General features: G+C 34.1%; 1 pseudogene; it reads right to left on the bottom strand.

Moving 5' to 3' along the window:
• LOC132518273 (protein lin-28 homolog A-like) overlaps positions 1–18,646 on the bottom strand; it is a 33,561-nt pseudogene extending 14,915 nt beyond the window's left edge.
• Positions 18,647–19,227: the final 581 nt, after the last annotated feature.

The raw sequence follows: 19,227 nt of genomic DNA on the forward strand, positions 1-19,227 counted from the left end.
TTTGTATCATCTTTAATTTCTTTCATCAGTGTCTTATAGTTTTATGCATACAGGTCTTTGTCTCCCTTGGTGGGTTTATTCCTAGGTATTTTATTCTTTTTGTTGCAGTGGTAAATGGAAGTGTTTCCTTAATTTCTCTTTCAGATCTTTCATCATTAGTGTATAGGAATGCAGGAGATTTCTGTGCCTTAATTTTGTATCCTGCTACTTTACCAAATTCATTGATTAGCGCTAGTAGTATTCTGGTAGCATCTTTAGGATTCTCTATGTATAGTATCATGTCATCTGCAAACAGTGACAGTTTTACTTCTTCTGATTTGTATTCCTTTTATTTATTTTTCTTCTCTGATTGCTGTGGCTAAAATTTCCAAAAGTACTTTGTATAATAGTGGTGAGAGTGGGCAAGCTTGTCTTATTCCTGATCTTAGTGGAAATTGTTTCACATCTTCACCATTGAGAACAATGCTGGCTGTGGATTTGTCATATACGGCCTTTGTTATGTTGAGGTAAGTTCCCTCTATGCCTACTTTCTGCAGGGTTTTTATCATAAATGGGTGTTGACTTTTGTCAAAAGCTTTCTCTGCATCTATTGAGATGATCATATGGTTTTTCTCCTTCACTTTGTTAATAAGGTGTATCATGTTGATTGATTTGCGTATATTGAAGAATCCTTGCATTCCTGGAATAAACCCCATTTGATCATGGTGTACGATCCCTTTAAAATGCTGTTGGATTCTGTTTGCAAGTATTTTGTTGAGGATTTTTGCATCTATGTTCATCAGTGATATTGGCCTGTAGTTTTCTTTTTTTTGACGTCTTTGGCTGGTTTGTTATCAGAGTGATGTTAGCCATGTAGAATGAGTTTGGAAGTGTTCTTCCCTCTGCTATATTTTGGAAGAGTTTGAGAAGGATAGGTGTTAGCTCTCCTCTAAATGTTTAATAGTACTTGGCTCTGAAGCCTTCTGGTCCTCGGCTTTTGTAACAAACAAGGAAGATTTTTAATCACAGTTTCCGTTTCAGTGCTTGTAATTGGTCTCTTTTTAGTTTTGATTTCTTCCTGGTTCAGTCTTACAAGGTTGTGCTTCTCTAAGAATTTGTCCATTTCTTTCAAGTTGTCCATTTTATTGGCATATAGTTGCTTGTAGTAATCTCTTATGATCCTTTGTATTTCTGCAGTGTCACTCTTTACTTCTCCTTTTTCATTATAATTTCCATTTATTTGAGTCTTCTCCCTTTTTTTCTTGATGAGTCTGGCTAACGGTTTATGCATTTTGTTTATCTTCTCAAAAACTAGATTTTAGTTTTATTGATCTTTGCTATCATTTCCTTAATTTCTTAATTTATTTCTGATCTGATATTTATGATTTCTTTCCTTCTGCTAACTTTGGATTTTTTGTTTTTCTTTCTCTAATTGCTTTAGGTGTAAGGTTAGGTTGTTTATTTGAGCTGTTTCTTGTTTCTTGAGGTAGGGTTGCATTGCTATAAACTTCCCTCTTGAACTGCTTTCGCTGCATCCTACAGGTTTTGGGTCATTGTGTTTTCATTGTCATTTGTTTCTAGGTATTTTTTTAATTTCATCTTTGATCTCTTCAGTGATCTCTTGGTTATTTAGTAGGATATTGTTCAGCCCCCCTGTGTTTGTATTTTTTACAGATTTTTTCCTGTAGTTGATACCTAGTCTCATAGTATTGTAGTTGGAAATGATACGTGACATGATTTCAATTTTCTTAAATTTCCCGAGGCTTGATTTGTGACCCAAGGTATGATCCATCATGGAGAATGTTCCATGAGCCCTTGAGAAGAAAGTGCATTCTGTTGATTTTGGATGGCATGTCCTATAAATATCAATTAAGTCCACCATTTTAATGTGTCATTTAAAGTTTGTGTTTCCTTAATTATTTTCATTTTGGATGATCTGTCCATTGGTGAAAGTGGGGTGTTCAAGTTCCCTACTATTATTGTGTCACTGTCGATTTCCCCTTTTATGGCTGTTAGCATTTGCCTTATGTATTGAGGTGCTCCTATGTTGGGCACATAAACATTTACAATTGATATATCTTCTTCTTGGATTGATGCCTGGATCATTACGTAGGGTCCTTCTTTGTCTCTTGTAATAGTCTTTATTTTAAAGTCTATTTTGTATGACATGAGAATTACTACTCCAGCTTTCTTTGATTTCTATTTCCATGGAATATCTTTTTCTATCAGTCTGTAGGTGTCCCTAGGTCTGAGGTGGGTCTCTTGTAGACAGCATATATACAGGTCTTATTTTTGTATCCATTCAGCCAGTCTATGTCTTTTGGTTGGAGCATTTAATACATTTACATTTAAGGTAGTTATCGATATGTATATTATTACCATTTTCTTAATTGTTTTTGGTTTGTTTTTGTAGGTCTTTTCCTTCTTTTGTTCTTCCTGCCTACAGAAGTTCCTTTAGCATTTGTTGTAAAGCTGGTTTGGTGGTACTGAATTCTCTTAACTTTTGCTTGTCTGTTAAGGTTTTTATTTCTTTGTCAAATCTGAATGAGATCCTTGCTAGGTAGAGTAATCTTTGTTGTAGTTTTTTCCCTTTCATCATTTTAAATATGTCCTGCCACACCCTTCTGGCTTGCAGAGTTTCTCCTGAAAGATCAGCTCTTAACCTTATGGGGAGTCCCTTGTAGGTTATTTGCTGCTTTTCCCTTGCTGCTTTCAATATTTTTTCTTTGTATTTAATTTTTGATAGTTTGGTCAATAGGTGTTGGTGTGTTTCTCCTTGGGTTTTTCCTGTATGGGACTCTTTGTGTTTCCTGGACTTGATTGACTATTTCCTTTTTCATATTAGGGAAGTTTTCAACTCTAATCTCTTCAAATATTTTCTCAGACGCTTTCTTTTTCTCTTCTTCTTCTGGGACCCCTATAATTTGAATGTTGGTGCATTTAATGTTGTCCCAAAGGACTCTGAGACTGTCCTCAGTTCTTTTCATTCTTTTTTCTTTATTCTGCTATGGGGTAGTTATTTCCAATATTTTATCTTCCAGGTCACTTATCTGTTCTTCTGCCTCAGTTATTCTGCTATTGATTCCTTCTAGAGAATTTTTAATTTCATTTATTGTGTTGTTCATCATTGTTTGTTTGCTCTTTAGTTCTAGGTCCTTGTTAAGTGTTTCTTGTATTTTCTCCATTCTATTTCCAATATTTTGGATCATCTTTACTATCATTACTGTGAATTCTTTTTTAGGTAGACTGCCTGTTTCCTCTTCATATGGTCTGGTGGATTTTCTCTTGCTCCTTCATGTGCTGTGTATTTCTTTGTCTTCTCATTTTGCTTAATTTACTGCATTTTTTTTTCCTCAGGCTGCAGGTTTGTATTTCCTGTTGTTTTTGGTGTGTGTCCCCAGTGGGTAAGGCTGGTTCAGTGGCTTGTGTAGGCTTCCTGGTGGAGGGGACTGGTGTCTGTGTTCTTGTGGATGAGGCTGCATCTTGTCTTTCTGGTGGGCAGGACCATGTCTGGTGGTGTGTTTTGCAGTGTCTGTGAACTTATTATGCTTCTAGGCAGCCTCTCTGATAATGGCTGGGGTTGTGTTCCTCTCTTGCTAGTTGTAGCTTGCTGGTCTTTGAGTGGAGCTGGGTCCTAGCAGTGAGATGGAGATATCTAGGAGAGCTTTCACCATTTGATATTACGTGGGGCCGGGAGGTCTCTGGTGGACCAATGTCCTGAATTCAGCTCTCCCACCTAAGAGGCTGAGGCCCGACCCCGGCTGGAGCACCAAGACCCTGTCAACCACATGGGTACTAGTGTTGGAGGGTCTCCTGCAGAGGCAAGGAGTGGCTGTGGCTCACTGCAGGCACAAGGACACTGACAGCAGATGTCTGGGAAGTACTCCTTGGTGTGAGCTCTCCTGGAGTCTGCCATTATCCTCACCAAAGAAACTCTGAAAGTCCTCTTTAAGGGCATCTGCTTCTTGTCTCTAGCAAAAACTACATGTGTAATTATTTGAGCTGTGAGCTAAACTAAATACTCTTTTTCCTCAAGGGAAACCATTTTTACTGAAAAAAAAATCTTGAACAGAAATCATGGTAATTCAGACCTGGGTGTTTTGCAAACACTTTACAGAGAAGACAAAGTGAGCCACTCACTTTAAGGAAAACAACTTTTTCTGATCATTGCTATTAGCAAAATGAATGCTCTGGGGCAAAAATTAGAATTTTAGAAATTGTCAGCTATGGCTACTCAACTCTGAAAGAATTTTCCATGAAATAAATGGTAATATTAAGTAAATGTACATCAACTTTCAGAAGACTTGTATAACTATTGAAGCAATATTTTCCAAAGTAACAAAGGACAAAATTATACTTGTGTATTAAGGTCCACTTACAGTGCAACACAGACATTGATTTCAGTAGAGTATGACAAGTTCATTGGTATGGTTTCATATTTCACTTATACTGTTTTAGCTTGGATCAGGATGAATATGGACAAGGATCTCAGAAGCTAATTAATTGCTAATTCTTTCCTGGATTTCATCCTTTTTTGGATTTCCTTTATATCCTTTGACTAAAACATTTTGTAACAAATTGAATGCAGAAACAGATACAGGAGTCAAGTTATCTTCTATTAAACAGACTTAAAGATAGATGCAAAAACATAAAACAATATCATTCCTCTGAGTAATTTACTGTTGTTTTAGAGAACATCATTTTTTTAATGTGTTGATTGTGTTAGTGATAGGGATAGAGTAGGATAAATTAAATAGTCAGTTTACAAATCCCACTAGGGGATTAAGGACAGAAGGGAATTTTAAGAGAGTTTGGGAGACTGTTGTAAGCTAATGCCCACTTGAGAAAAGAATCTAGTAATGTAACAACAATCTACACTACCTTGAAGAAGACCAGGTGCATCCAAGCTCCATATACACTTCAAGTCACAAGTCCTGATAATTAAAACACAAGACAATACATATGGGGTCTGAATCTTGTTACATGAATTCAAAGAGTTAATAGTCCTGGAAAAGTAGCACTTCTGATGTAGACAAGATAAAAATATAGGTGAAAGGGGAAAGAAACTAGGTGAAAGGGGAAATTATACCAAAATCTGAGATAAATTACCATATTTTGGTGTATGTTACCACCTTTTTGCTAATATACGTATGATTTAAATAGCACCATGACAGTCCCCATTATACCATATAGAGCCAAAGGAGAGACTAATGATGTAAGCCTTGATGTCTGCCCAAGAATGAGGAAGAAAGTGATCTTCTCCCCTCCCCGTTTTTTCTTTAATTATAAAAATGTAGCCCTCTTTGTTCTCCAGGCTGCTGCACTCCCTTGCCAGCCCGCTTGTATCTCTCACAAGTATCCTATGCTAATAAACTCGCCCTTTGCCTGCTGCTTTCCCTCCCACTGAATTCTTTCGGTAACCAGACAAAAGAACCTGAGCTTCAGTAAATCCTGACATGAGGTGAGCAGTTTTAATCAAAAGACAGTGGGTTCAAGTCCCCTTCTAGTCAGGGATCATGGGTTCAAGTCCGAATCTGAGGTGCGAATGGGTTAAGTTCCAGCCTGTGGAGGAACAATTGTCCGAGTCACAGTCTGAGTTTTGGCTGGGTTTGAGTCCCACACGAGAAGGAGTGCAGTTTCATTAGTATGTAATGGGTTTATTTTTGGTATTCTAAAACTGATTCATAGATCAGTTTTTAAATCATAAATTTAAAAAGTTTCTCACGTTTATTTACTAATACAATACAAATCATATATATATATACATATATATCTCACATTAAAAATCATATCTTTGGGATCATTTTTTTCTCTTTAAGAATATAAAAAGGTTCTGAGATAAAAAAAACTTTCAAAACTCTAATTTAAAGGAATATTAACTGAGAGAATTTTATACATAAAAGATTAAAACAACAATAAAAATGACATAAGCCAAGTATGCATAGACATTTTTCCATATCTCTATTAATTATATATATAATGTCTTGGTCAAAAAGCTGTTATATCATTACTAAATGATTCATAATAAATATAGAATAATTATAAAATGAAGCTATAAGAGTAAACACATACACACCTGAAATGCTCTTGCAAATGATATAATTTGTGAAAGTACTATTCAGTTATACCTCATATACATATATACTCTAAAATTCATAAACTACAAAATTACTTTAAGATCACTTTTATTTGACATTTGACTGGCATAGCCTTTTTTTTTTAAAAAAGAATAAAGGTAAAAATGTAAAGTCAAAAGTAATTTTCTTGTAGTTTCCATTATAGATGGTTAAAATATACCTATAGTATAATAATATGTGTATAAAAATATTATGCATTTAGATTATTTTGAATGTAGAAATAGTAAGCTTTTACCAAACACTGAGTAGCTATTAGAGCCACAAACAAGGTATCAAGTTTGAAGAAAGATCAATCACCATTTGGGTATGGTTTGACCTTCAATATATTGCTACCTTTCAGACTCGTCACACTATCCACTGCTGCTCTCAGTGCAATAGTGTGTGTAAGTCATGTTTGCTATAGAATGGCACCATTCCTCTATATTCCCTCCAAAATTCCAGCTCATTGTAGAGGATCCAGTTTTCAGACACTGCTGCAGCTTTGGCTGATAATACAGATATTTTTTATCTTCGATAGCACTGCCCCCAAAATATTTTATTCAAAGAGCTAAATTTACCTTTTGTTCACTTTTTATCATAGATCTTTCTACCAGCAAGAGACACGGGCATAGGTCTGATAATGACTGTGTACTGAGGGAAAAGACAATCTGAATACTAAGTTCTGAGCATCTTAGAATCATTCCTTTGACACCTGCCCCTTTGACACTCTTCCTTGAACCAAGCTTGTGCTTTGTTTGGGCGTTTTTCATATAATGAGTCATTGCTGGGTGGGTCTTTCAGTTATTCATGTCTAAACAGTGACTCTAGCGAACTAGTGGATATTAAATTTCTCCAAAATTCTTGTATATACCTAAATTCTTGGTAAGCACTGTTTACACTTAATATTTAAAAGAAATAGAATCCAATTACCTCCAGCCGCTAGGAATAAGTGATTTTGGAACTTGTGTTTTAGTGAATACATAAGTGCATTAGGTATTTATTTTATTAATTTTTTATGTGTGAAAAATAGCTCTCTAAAGCAGGTATGATTGTCCTTGATAAAACATATTTGCTGTATTTTCTTCACTTTGTTGTTGTTTATGGCTGTTATTTGAATTTTTTTTTATGTTTTGATTTGATGATATCATATAAGATTTTTAGATTGTCTAATAGCTTAGAAGACACACTGATCTCTTGGATCATCTTTTTGAACGTTATTTTACTAAAAAATGGGTACATATCAAGCACTATAAATGATAGCTACTCATAGCAGGATGTTCAAATTTTTTCTTTATTAACTTATCAAATATAAATTTGAAACATAAAATAATGTATGTATCATTAATATAGGTTATGAAGGAAATAATACAATAACTTCTCTGAGTTCATCATGAGAATTAGGAAATCACTAGTACCATGGAGGTTATTACTTCATAAATTATATTAATGCTAGATTTGCTTTGCCAATATTCTGGTTAGTGCTTTTGAATTCATCTTTATAAATTAGATGGTTCTATATAATTTATTTTCATTGTACTATTTTTTTCAAGTAACAATGTTAACATCTTTTAAAAGGATGATTTATGTGAAAGATAAGATGATATAAAATGGGCATCATTTTTCCTTAAGAGTTTGATGAAATCTGGGAAGATATTCACCTTGTCTTAGTTTTTTTCTTTGTGGAAATCTTCCTAAGTAGTTCTTCAGTTTTTTTTATAACTGTTCTGTAGCACTTTACTTATTCCTAAATTAGTTTTGTTAAATTCTTTGGGTACTGTTAATCCCTGTACTATGCAAGAGATGGAAGAAAGGCCCATAAGTGATAAATAGAATAAAAACAATTTTTTAACCACTTTATTGAGATATGATTAATTACAAAAAGTTGTACATTTTTAATGTTTACACAGCTTGATGAGTTTGGAGATAAGTATATATACCCATAAAACCATCAACACAATCTATACCGTAAACATATCTATCACCTCTAAAAGTTTCTTCCTGCCCTCTTGATTTATTATTATTTCCTTTTAAAAAAAATCAGTGCCCACCAGAGTCTTTGAAAGAATAGTTCTCAATTCTAACTTTGTATTAACATATTATTTTATCAGTATTATAATCTGTAGTTTTGGTGAAATAAAACATATACTTATGAGAGAATAGTTACAATGAAAAGCAACATATGATTACAGTTTCCTATAAGCATGATAATAATACTGTAAGCATTTGAAAAAGGGTCATATTACAGAGACAATAAGGTATTTCCCTATTTACATTGTGGGCATTTAAAAATGTGCTGATATGATAGTGATGTTTCCTCAATCTTCATTAAAGACAGTGTTTCTGAAATGGAACATAAGTATCCTGCTGGCTGTGATGGGAAAAAATCTGTGTTCCACTTCTGGGTACATGCTATTTTTGTGAAGCTGGTCAAGACGCTACCTCACTCTGTAAAATCAGCAAATAAATACTGTAATAATTACTATGTATCTCACTGTTATATCACAATATCTGACAAATATGGCATTGATTATGTATGTATTGTATGAATGAATAACTGAATCTCAGGAAAACTATTGATACTTTTCACTAAAACATATGGTATACTTATTGATTATATGAAATGTGTTCATGTTTTTCAAGTGCATCATATCAGTGTAAACAAAGTGAGTTTATTACTCATTGAAATGTGGCACTAGGCCGATACAGTTTTCTCAGCTTTCTCTGGTTTTAAGATTTGGAGTCACATGTCTAGTAAACCAATGGCTAAATGAGGCTAGAATTTGCCTCTCTACTGGTAAACAAGATTTTAATTCAAAGTTTCAGATTGTATTATTCAGGTACATGGGCTTATTAATATACACAAATTATACTTATAGGACATACTTATAGGACTCGGACGCTTCAAATTGGCCTATAGTATAAAAATAAATTCAGAGCTTATGCATATGCTTACCAAACTTATAAATAATAAGCTTAAACCAGATACCTACACATGCAATTCAGAGGGGCGCCTTTGCATATAGTAGTGTAACAACCAGGCAACAAGAAGCTGATAGTTCAGGGGTTGGTCATTATGTCCACGATTTTAAGGAAAGAATGTTGAGTCAATGGCTGTTTTCCACTTAAATTATCTGAATTTCAAATCGAGTTATTTAAAATCATCAATAAAGAATGTATGCCCATATTGTTTGTACATGTTGCCTGGATAAATTACAGTGATTATGAAGCAAGTTCTCTAGATTTTAACTAATATTTAAAAGAAAAACTTTTCAAACACAGGTATTTATATTTAGTATTTAATCGATTCTAGTGCTATCTAAATCCAGAAATATTACTTACAAATTCTCACACATATGGCAAACATACTAGCATGGTTTTGATTTTGTTATTTTCAAATTTATACTATAATTGAATGTAAATGAATATTAAGTCACTATATGTCTAGCTTCTTAGATTTTCCTAAATGTATCTTAACCATGTTAGAAATTAAAGTTAAAAATAATTGATTTTTTTTTCCATGCAAACTGGAACTATGTAAAACAGTTTATCATTTTAAACTGCTTGTTTCCAGTTTGTTCTTCTTGAGTACTAGTTTTTTGTTTTTTGGGTTTTTTTGGTATGTATATAGCAAATTTCAGATAATATTAGTTAAGCTTAAAATAAATTTTGAATTCATTTTTCATATTCTGTAAAAGGCTTTATAAAATTATTAGGTACTACTGAAAATAGACTGAAATATCAAGGTACCGATGACTATAAATCACACTGATTTCAGTTTTAAAATAACGTATTTTGAATTAAATTTTTATGTTTATTTGTATATATACAAACCTCTGTACAAGAAACACACACATATTCAGTCTCACATTCTCTCGTGTACAATACGTATATATGTACATCTAGATGATTTAACAAAGATATGCTTTACTATTGTTATTCTTCAGCTAAATGAATGAAATTTAGATTTGTTAAACAACATCAAAAACAAATTTTTTTTTAGCAGAACAAGCAGCACATTCAAACTAAGTTCTGCCTACTAAGAACTGAGTCTTTCACTGCCTCTTCTTAAAATCACAACTGTGTTAAATCTGAGGTAATATTTGATTTTGTTTCTGATTGATTCAAACACTATAGGATCTTATTTTAATCTCAGAGACTCCATTGTATTAGAATTTATTGCTCACATTAAAAAGTACAGGAAATTACTTGAATAAAGATGAGGGATGTAGTATTATAATAATGAATATTATGTGTTTCTAATCCAAAAATTGACAGTTCCTTTTAAATACATTTTGGGGCTCTGTAATTAGCTTAATTCACAAGAAAAGTGGCATACTTGATTTTTTTCTAAGTAAAGCAGTTAATTTAAGTGCATTGGACTTTTAAAAATAGATTAAAATACTTCTTATTCACTTTTCTTAAGACACTTCTTGATTTCTTTTCTTCTTCTGCCCTCCCTTTCCCTTTCCTCCCCTCACTTCTCTTCCCCTCCTGTCTTCTCCTTTCCTCTCTTCTCTTACTTCTCCCTAGTTAGATACCAGCAAGGGAGTTTTTATGTGTTTCTATAGTTAAAATGTTTGCGAGCAATTCTAAGCTGTTACTGAGTGTTAATTTATACAATTGAATAGCTTCCAAATAGCCCAGCAGACATGACAATTTATTTCAGTATTGGGAGAAACTAGATTTTTTTGTCCTAAGACTCCAAAGAGGAATATAATGGTGAATAATTAAGTGCAGAACATGGTCTATAGTTAGTAAATCAATTTATGGACTGTTTCTTGAACTCTAAATTGAATATGCCACATAAATATAAAATGTTTCTCTTAAAGACTTAAAATCAAAGGTTAAAAAAGATAGTCATCAGTTAAAGTAAAAAGTAGGAGGCATGTCAGCACTGCTCAAATCACTCAAATATATTTTAGTACTGTTTTTTTCAAATTCATGACAGACAGAATATTATTAAAAATATCTTCAAATCCTGCCCTACTTTCTGGGACCAACTGCTTTTAAAAATCAATGCTAGGCTATCTTTTCTGGAGAAAATACATGTAATCTCCCCATTTTGAATAATTCTCTCTCTCTTCCTTCCTTTTGATTTGCAGGAGGGGTCAAATCAGTTTATTGATTCACAAAGTTTCTTCTAATAAACCAACTGTTCCCAGTATCACTGGTGTGAAAAATACACTTCGTTATCACTTAGTACTTGTTTCCTTTCTTCTATGGAGGCCCCCTTCCTTTGTCCACACCCTTTCCCCCCATCCTCCCCAAGGGTAGTGATTAATTTTCATTAGGTAAAAATAATCATGGTCATTCCTTTCTGGGTGCTAGTAGTTCATTTAAAAGTGGACATATAATAATGCCATTCTGGCCAAAGGACACAAGGTGGAATCTGCAGGGGGATCTCTGGGGAAAATTTCTACCTTCGCACAAAAGTCAAACTGCTGAGGAAGGCAGAGTAGAGGATGAAAAAAATCCTGTGTAGTGGATGGATGTCTTTTTTTATGTCTCTTAATTAACCTACCTTTAAATAGTCATACCTTCAGATTTTGAAGTAGACTAATGAATGTCTTACTGTTCAAACCATTTGGAGTTGGGATATTAATATGAACACCCATCAATATCCTAAATTGATAGCATTAATCAGGAATTGTATACATTTGGATCCAAGTAAGATCATGTTGTTAAAATGTAATAATTATAAACTAGTCCATCCTCTTTTAAAATTATATTAAATTTTATGTTAAATTAAGTTGAAACATAATGTAATGTTATTTTTAGATTTTTAAACTGTGTTTACTCCCAAAGCAAATGTGTTCTAATAAAAGGAATTACTCTGGGAATTTTTCTTATATAAAGCTTATGTGTTTTCTGTGATAACCCTTGATTATGAAGTGCATTTCAGTCTTCAAGTTTGCTTTGTTTTGCCATTAATTTGATTAAAATAATAAAGTAAAAAAAAGATTATCCAATAATTAAAATGAACCAAATGAATTACAAACATTTTTATTAGATCAAAATTATCTAAAACATCAATGGTTCCATGAGGATTGCAAATGATGTAAAATATCATTTCTGGAAGCATCAGAAATAAAATCCAAACATGTCAGGCAAGATTTCTACACACCCAGTGCCTGTACAACTTACTATCTGATGCTGATGGTTTATAATACGGATTACCTGCAGGAAACCTGCCATATGATTTGGGAGTAACATGTAGCTTAGTAACCTTTTTTTATTGTTCAGTTGTTTCAGTTTTACTCCTCTGATTAGGGACCATCAAATTGCTCCTGGGTTTTAGATCAATAAAACTCTTTGGGTTCCTACCCCAAAGGTAAAGAGGTAAAAGAATATTTCTTCTCTGAATATTTTGTAGAACTATTTCTACATTCCACTTGACTTCAGATAAAAGAAAAACTGGTCTCTAAAAATTGCTTTTTAATATTACAGAATGAAATGCCACTTAAAGGGCTACCTTTCCAAAGACAGCCTCTGAAAATGACCCCTACATCCTGTGTGCTAAAAGAAATCACCCTCTTTTCTGCAATGTAGAATTTTATTAATCCCCAAAGTTTTATGATCTTTATTTTCATCATAGTCTCCACTGTATTCGTGGCTTTATTCTTAAAAATCAGGACAGTGCTCTGAAACTGATAGCTGACATTTACTTGAATGAAAAGATGCATCATTTAGTGTGAACTTTCATTTTGATCTTTCCATACCCTGATTCCCTTCCAAACATTTCTTTTTCCTTTTTCATAGACTCGAAACCAGTATTTCCTGAACAAGCTCATTTCTTAAGTGACTCATCTAAGAAATAAAATTTATTTATGTCCTAGGTGTCCAGAATATAAACATTGTAATATTAACTATTTTTTTCTAACAGCAGAGTGATTATAAGTAAAGATCTAGAGCATGCACTTAGACTCTGTGACATTCTGCACTTACAATATATAGTTTAATGTGGATGAAATTTGCAAAGCCTGAAGGTTAAATTGACATTTAGATGCCAGATACAGTCTATGGGTGCTATATTCACACAATAAAAAGATGAAGTAAATATTGGTTTTAAAAGAGAATGGTCAAGTTCTATAGCTTCTTCCACCCTACTTTAATATGTATAATAGCCTTCAGTTTTTCTATTTAGACATAAAGTCAATGAATATATGACTACCACTAACATAATTTTCCACAGCACAAATCTATAATTCAACGACTGGCATCTATTTGGAAGAATAACTGGCACACTCTGAAGCCCTGGACAGAATGTCTGTGACTTTAATTAGGCACCTGATTTAAGGAGTTTAATGGGGTTGACAAAATATTTTGGACCCAATAAGTTTGAAATGTAGATACTTACCTTTTTTTAAGGCTCCACTTTTGATATACAAAATGCAAATCATTATTACATAATTTCTTATTTTTGTGACGAAAGATAGATATATCAAAAATAAAGAGAGGATGCTGAGGGATACTTTTATACTATATCTTATATTGTTATTGCAATTCTGCTTGTTTTTACTATGATACCTATTTTCAATTTATTTCTTTTCACACATATATTTTTATATATACTATTCACTGAATGAAGACATTTAATAGAGTTAAGATGAAACTGAAAAAGTTATTTATGTTTATAATAAACACAGAGAAGGAAATGTTATAAATATGTATACAATATTACCTTGCATATAATGATAGACATAGAGAAGATAGTATCTTAACCTATACTTCAACGTAGACTTAATTATCATCATAGTCATTATCATACTACCTACTTTTCATTGTGTAAAATAAGCTTTCACAACTTAAATTACTAAAATAACTCAAATTAGTTCTGTTCTCTGACAAGTGCTGAAACATTTCAGCATAAATCACTGTAGAGTTCTGGAGGCTCTTCCTCTGTTCTGGGGGCCCAATTTGAAGTTTCTCATAAGATAGTGGATTCATTCATTGTAAGATATACACATACAACTCATTAAATTCCAGAAGTTTGGTGAAAATCAAATCAAATCTGTTTTCCTAATCCTCTTAAATAAACAAACTCCCTCAGTCCCTCAATCACATCCTCTCCAATTATACTGCTTATATTTCCAATACTCTCACTCTCTGGAATTCTCATAATATTAATTAGTTTGTAAAATTTTGCCCATTTTGGCCTATGAGGGCAGGAACATTGTCCTTTATTATTCACTATTGTGTCCATTATTCACTTTTAAAAGCTTCATGTATCATAGGTTTAAATGGGGAATGGTAATGGTGTTCCATAATACTAGGCATAAGCTTTTGAAAGATGTGTGTTCATAATCTCCAGTTATTCATAATCTCCAATAATCTCCAAAATACGTGTTCTATGTTTTATAATTATTCAAATTTTATAGGTTTTATGGTTTACTTAAAACTTACTTTAATTGCATTCATTTTAATTATATAATTATACTTTGCCAATGTTTAATTAAATAATTTTAAGTAAATGTTTCAAGATGTTGATTATTATGGGGTGCCTTTTAACATTTTTATTCTGATCCCTGTCCCTTTAAATGTATTTTGTACACATTAGGATGTTTAACTGATATATTTTAGGGATATTAAAGTAGTAATATACACTGGAATGTGTAAAAAAATGGTTGTTAGGTACCCTACGACCCCAAATTATATTTAAAGAAAAATTAACAACCAGAAAATGTGGCATCCCTAACCCACTCCTCTTGTGGTGTTAAAAAAAAATAGAATACTTAGTTGAGATATTTTTTAAATAAGGAGGACAATATACCTTCAACGTATGTTTTGTTCAGTGGAGTGAGTGGTTCAAGTAAATTCGTATATGAACACATGAGACAATTCAAATTTTTCCACTGTTTTGAAATGATGATTTCCACATTATATTGAATGAGTGTCAGAATCTTCCAAGTTTCTTCTGAGTTAGTGAGTGAGTTTTATTCAGCCATTTTTAAAAATGTTAAGTAAGTCTCTGGTTGTTAAGTAAAAGCCTCAGTGCCCTAATACAGTGAGCTTAGAAGGAAAGAATGAACATAATAGACATGTGCTGAACAAATTCCTACAAGGTTTTCATATTTTCCTACAAAAATCCCATTTTTTAAGTATACTAAACCAGAAGTCTATGTTTTCTACATTAATTATAGCTCATGATAGTGTTTTGAAAAACAAAACACTTCTTAAATTGAATCCTGATTAAGACAAGTATTCATCATACAACATTTATTTAACGATTTTCATAAAATGGAAGAAGTCTATTTCTTGCAGGTTATAATGATGACATTGAGATCCATAAGTAAAGTTTTAAAGCAAAACTGTATTTTAAGAAAATATTAAATTGATTTCACAGTCACAGAAAACTATCTGAAGTAATATATCAAGAAACATGATAAATAGCAATATTACATTGAGGAAGTTGTCTTCTGGTCTGTCACAGAGGTCATTCTTTGCCTCCATCTGATTTAATATCCTGTTTAGCATTTTAATTAAGAATTTTAGAAGAGCAAGTAAATGGAATATTAATAAGGTTCTCATATGATACAAAATGGAGAGGTGTTACAAACTATGTCAAAAACAGAGAAATAATACAAATAGACATAATGAGGTTAGTAGTGGGGATAGTATTGAATAAAATGAAATATATTTGTAAAAGAGATGAGTTAATGTGCATTTCACAATTCAGGCATGTAGGTATAAAAAATGTGTAGATAAAGAAGATGAACAAAGGGAAAATTCGTGCATGTGGAATGCTTGAACATATTGTAATGTTCATTATACAAATATGTTACCTGGGTTCAAATATAGAAATTATGGTCTAAACTAATGATTGCAATACTAAGTCCAACCTAACATTTGCAAGAGTATAAGATCCATATATATTTGATTAAATAATTAAAATATCTAAACAAGCTAAAGCCATTAATAAATAATGTTCAATTCTCCTACCTTGAAAACATATCTTTACAGTCATTGAAAGGTCAGGTGTGAGTTTCCAATCCTCACTTTCAAGAATTCTGTCCTGGAACATCATGATATGAGGAAAGCCAGCACTCTGAGCCTCAGTGCCTCTGGGTCTGTACCATATATAACAAGGGGCTTTGCACTTGCCTTTGTGGACATCCGCACCTCACATTTTAGCACTTTCCAAAGGAGCAGCTGCATAACTTTCCCTCAGGCCTAGGAATTAACTCACCAGTACCATGGTCTGCCCTCAGGGCAACACATTTTGGGACAAAGCCAATGCCAGGCCTAGAGATGAGCTCAGTTTTGTGGTAAGAAGTCCAAAGTCCTGGGAGCCTGGACTGTGGTCTACAGAAGTGACATGAGATCAGGTGTACAAGAACCCTATTCTATAAACGCCTGAACCAGTGGTGCAAGATACAGTTAGAAAAAGGCCAGAATATATATTCCATATCAGAGCCAAGCAAATTAACTCTCTTCTGAGCATTTGAAAATTGTACTGTGTGATACAATAACATACAGAAGACACCATTATTGCAACATTCAACTACTCAGCTGACCAAAGGCAGGGTATTAGGAATTATAGAGTGGCTGATTTTGTAGAAACTGCTACCTACAGAGCAATGGCAGGAACATATACAGTTGACCCTTGAACAGCACAGGTTTGAGCTGTGTGGAGTCACTTATATGTGGATTGTTTTCAGTATATATGTACTACAGTACTACATGACCCAGGGCTGGTTGAACCTGCAGATGCAGAACGACAGATACAGAGGGCCTACTGTAAAGTTATACTTAGATTTTCAACTTCGCCTGGGTTAGGACCCTTAACCCCCACATTGTTCAAGGGTCAACTGTACCTTTAATAGATTACAACTGAGAAAGCTGAAAATTCGTACTTTTAATTTAAAATCTCACGGTCACAAAGTGTCTTAATTTGGCTTTCCTGGAAACAGAGGCTGATACAGGGTTTTAGTTGCACATGGTTTTTTGAAGGAATTCTCTCTTCATCTCAGGAGAAAGTGAGTGAAATAAGCAGAAGAGGGCAAAAGTTGGATGAGATCATAGCAGGGGAGTAGCTTCAGTTTGATTTCATGAGATGTCCCAGAGCATGAAGAGTCCAACAAATTGGCCTCAGCTTGAGGCAAGAGGAAGGCGTTAAGTATCCCTGTCAGCCAATCATTGACTGTAGTTGCCCCCTGCAGCGAGCATAACCTATTTTATTTGGACAACAGTAAACCTTTGAAAGGAAGGAAGCTATGAACCAGTAAGAGACAACTCTTAAGACAGCTAGGATACACTGTCCTAATAAAAGGGATCTAAATGCGACATCATTAGTCTCCACCATGGTCAATGCATTGTACTGCTCAAATCTGCTCCCTTCTCACATTTAGTTCATTTCATCCAGGCTAAAGGTTGGTCACAACTTAAGAGAAGTTTTACAATAGAAAAGTTATTGCAATGAACTGCAGCACATGCTGCTGCAGTTGGTCTAAGGCTGTAATTGATACGTATCATCTAATTTTTCTGCTACCCAATCAAGACCCCTTTTACATTTAACTAGTACTTCTACTGGTCTTTGTGGTTGCATAGTGGAAATTCTGATCCCTAAGGATTCTGAGCCTTGGTTACTGTGTATTTATCAGGTGTGTCTATTTACTGACCCATTTACAATTAAAGTTAAGCAGAGAAGTACCAAGAAATACCCACAGGATCTCCTGACTGCCGTGTACCTTTTGCCCTGCCCTTGTTATGGAAACAGCAGCCCTCATGATGGTCACAGTTAATTACCTTTGGTAGTCACAGTTAATTACCTTTGGTAGTATAGTAGCTTCCTTCTGAACCAGTTGATCAACTGCTATAAAGAGCCCAAAGACACCAGACAGCAGTTATAGCTTTAAGCCTAGTTAAAATCTTAGTGTATTTCCTTGAGGAAGTGACCTACTCTACACTCATAGAGTCTAGAGGAGACAGGAAGCACAAATTAGTCACTGGAATGCTGGTGAGTGGAACCACTGCTACTTCCATTCTTTCATTTCCAGACCCATGTACTCCATCTATTGGAAACAACACACTGTATCACAGCCATTGCTTTAATGATTATTCCACATTCTGAATGACAGCATCTCATCCTTTCAGAGATTCATCTTCAAGTTGGCATTTCAGCTGTTTCTTCAAGAGGCTGTGAACCTGCTTTATCAGACAAACAGCTTCAGGACAGTAAAGTTTGTGGCTGAACCATGGTCATGTGCACGCTGCTGCAGTACTTTTGCTGTTAAGAATCCTTAGTTTGAGGATATGTTATAGGAGATCCCACATTAGTATGTATTTAAGTAGTGGAGCTGGCTGAACCACAGCACAAATGGAAAGCAAAACTATTTCTAGAGTGAGTGACAATTCAGGATAAGTCATTGCCCTTTCCAAATTCTAAGGAGTTCATTGTAACCAAATTGCCACCAAATAACTGGTCCTCCTACTTGAGGGATTGTGCTGTACTGTGGACTCAGCATTGTTCTCTGGTACTGACAGGTCAGATACTCAGCACCAGCAAGAACGACATCAAGCTGGTTTAAGATTGCGAGCTGCTGGACCTCCATCTATACTACCATGGCTGTTCCATTCATGATCTATGGCATAAGCACTGGGATGCCCAGTGAGGAAGACTGGCTGAAATTTAATGACACTTAATTTAATAAGGTGTCTTGTGCACTTGGTGGTTTAATGCCTCTTCTGAAGTTGATGCTCTCTGAAGGGAATTGTCTCTTGATGCAAATATTCACACAGTATATTTTGTGTCTTATAGGTCCATCCACATGCCTCTTGTATATACTTTCCTCAGGACAATTCTCTTTCTATACAAAGTGGATGATCAGTAACACTGGCCAAACTCTGCCTACTGAGAATACACCCTTCACCACTGTCTTTCAGGGCCAAGCTTGCTTAGTACTATAGAACATAAGCAGACCATGACATGCACACCCATACTAAGCTAATTTATCCTTGCATTAGCCTTGGGCTTTTCTATTCTCCATCAGCTAGGTATAGGAAATCCCAGTAAGGTCATAGATATCATTTGACAAAAAATTATCAGTACAATAGTGGAAAATAACATGGGAGTTTGATCATCTTTTGTGCAGTTTACATGTGCCCTCTGGACCCCTTGAACCCAGTTCTAGAT

The sequence above is a fragment of the Lagenorhynchus albirostris genome, chromosome 3, assembly GCF_949774975.1.
Source record: "Lagenorhynchus albirostris chromosome 3, mLagAlb1.1, whole genome shotgun sequence".
Classification (NCBI taxonomy): domain Eukaryota; kingdom Metazoa; phylum Chordata; class Mammalia; order Artiodactyla; family Delphinidae; genus Lagenorhynchus; species Lagenorhynchus albirostris.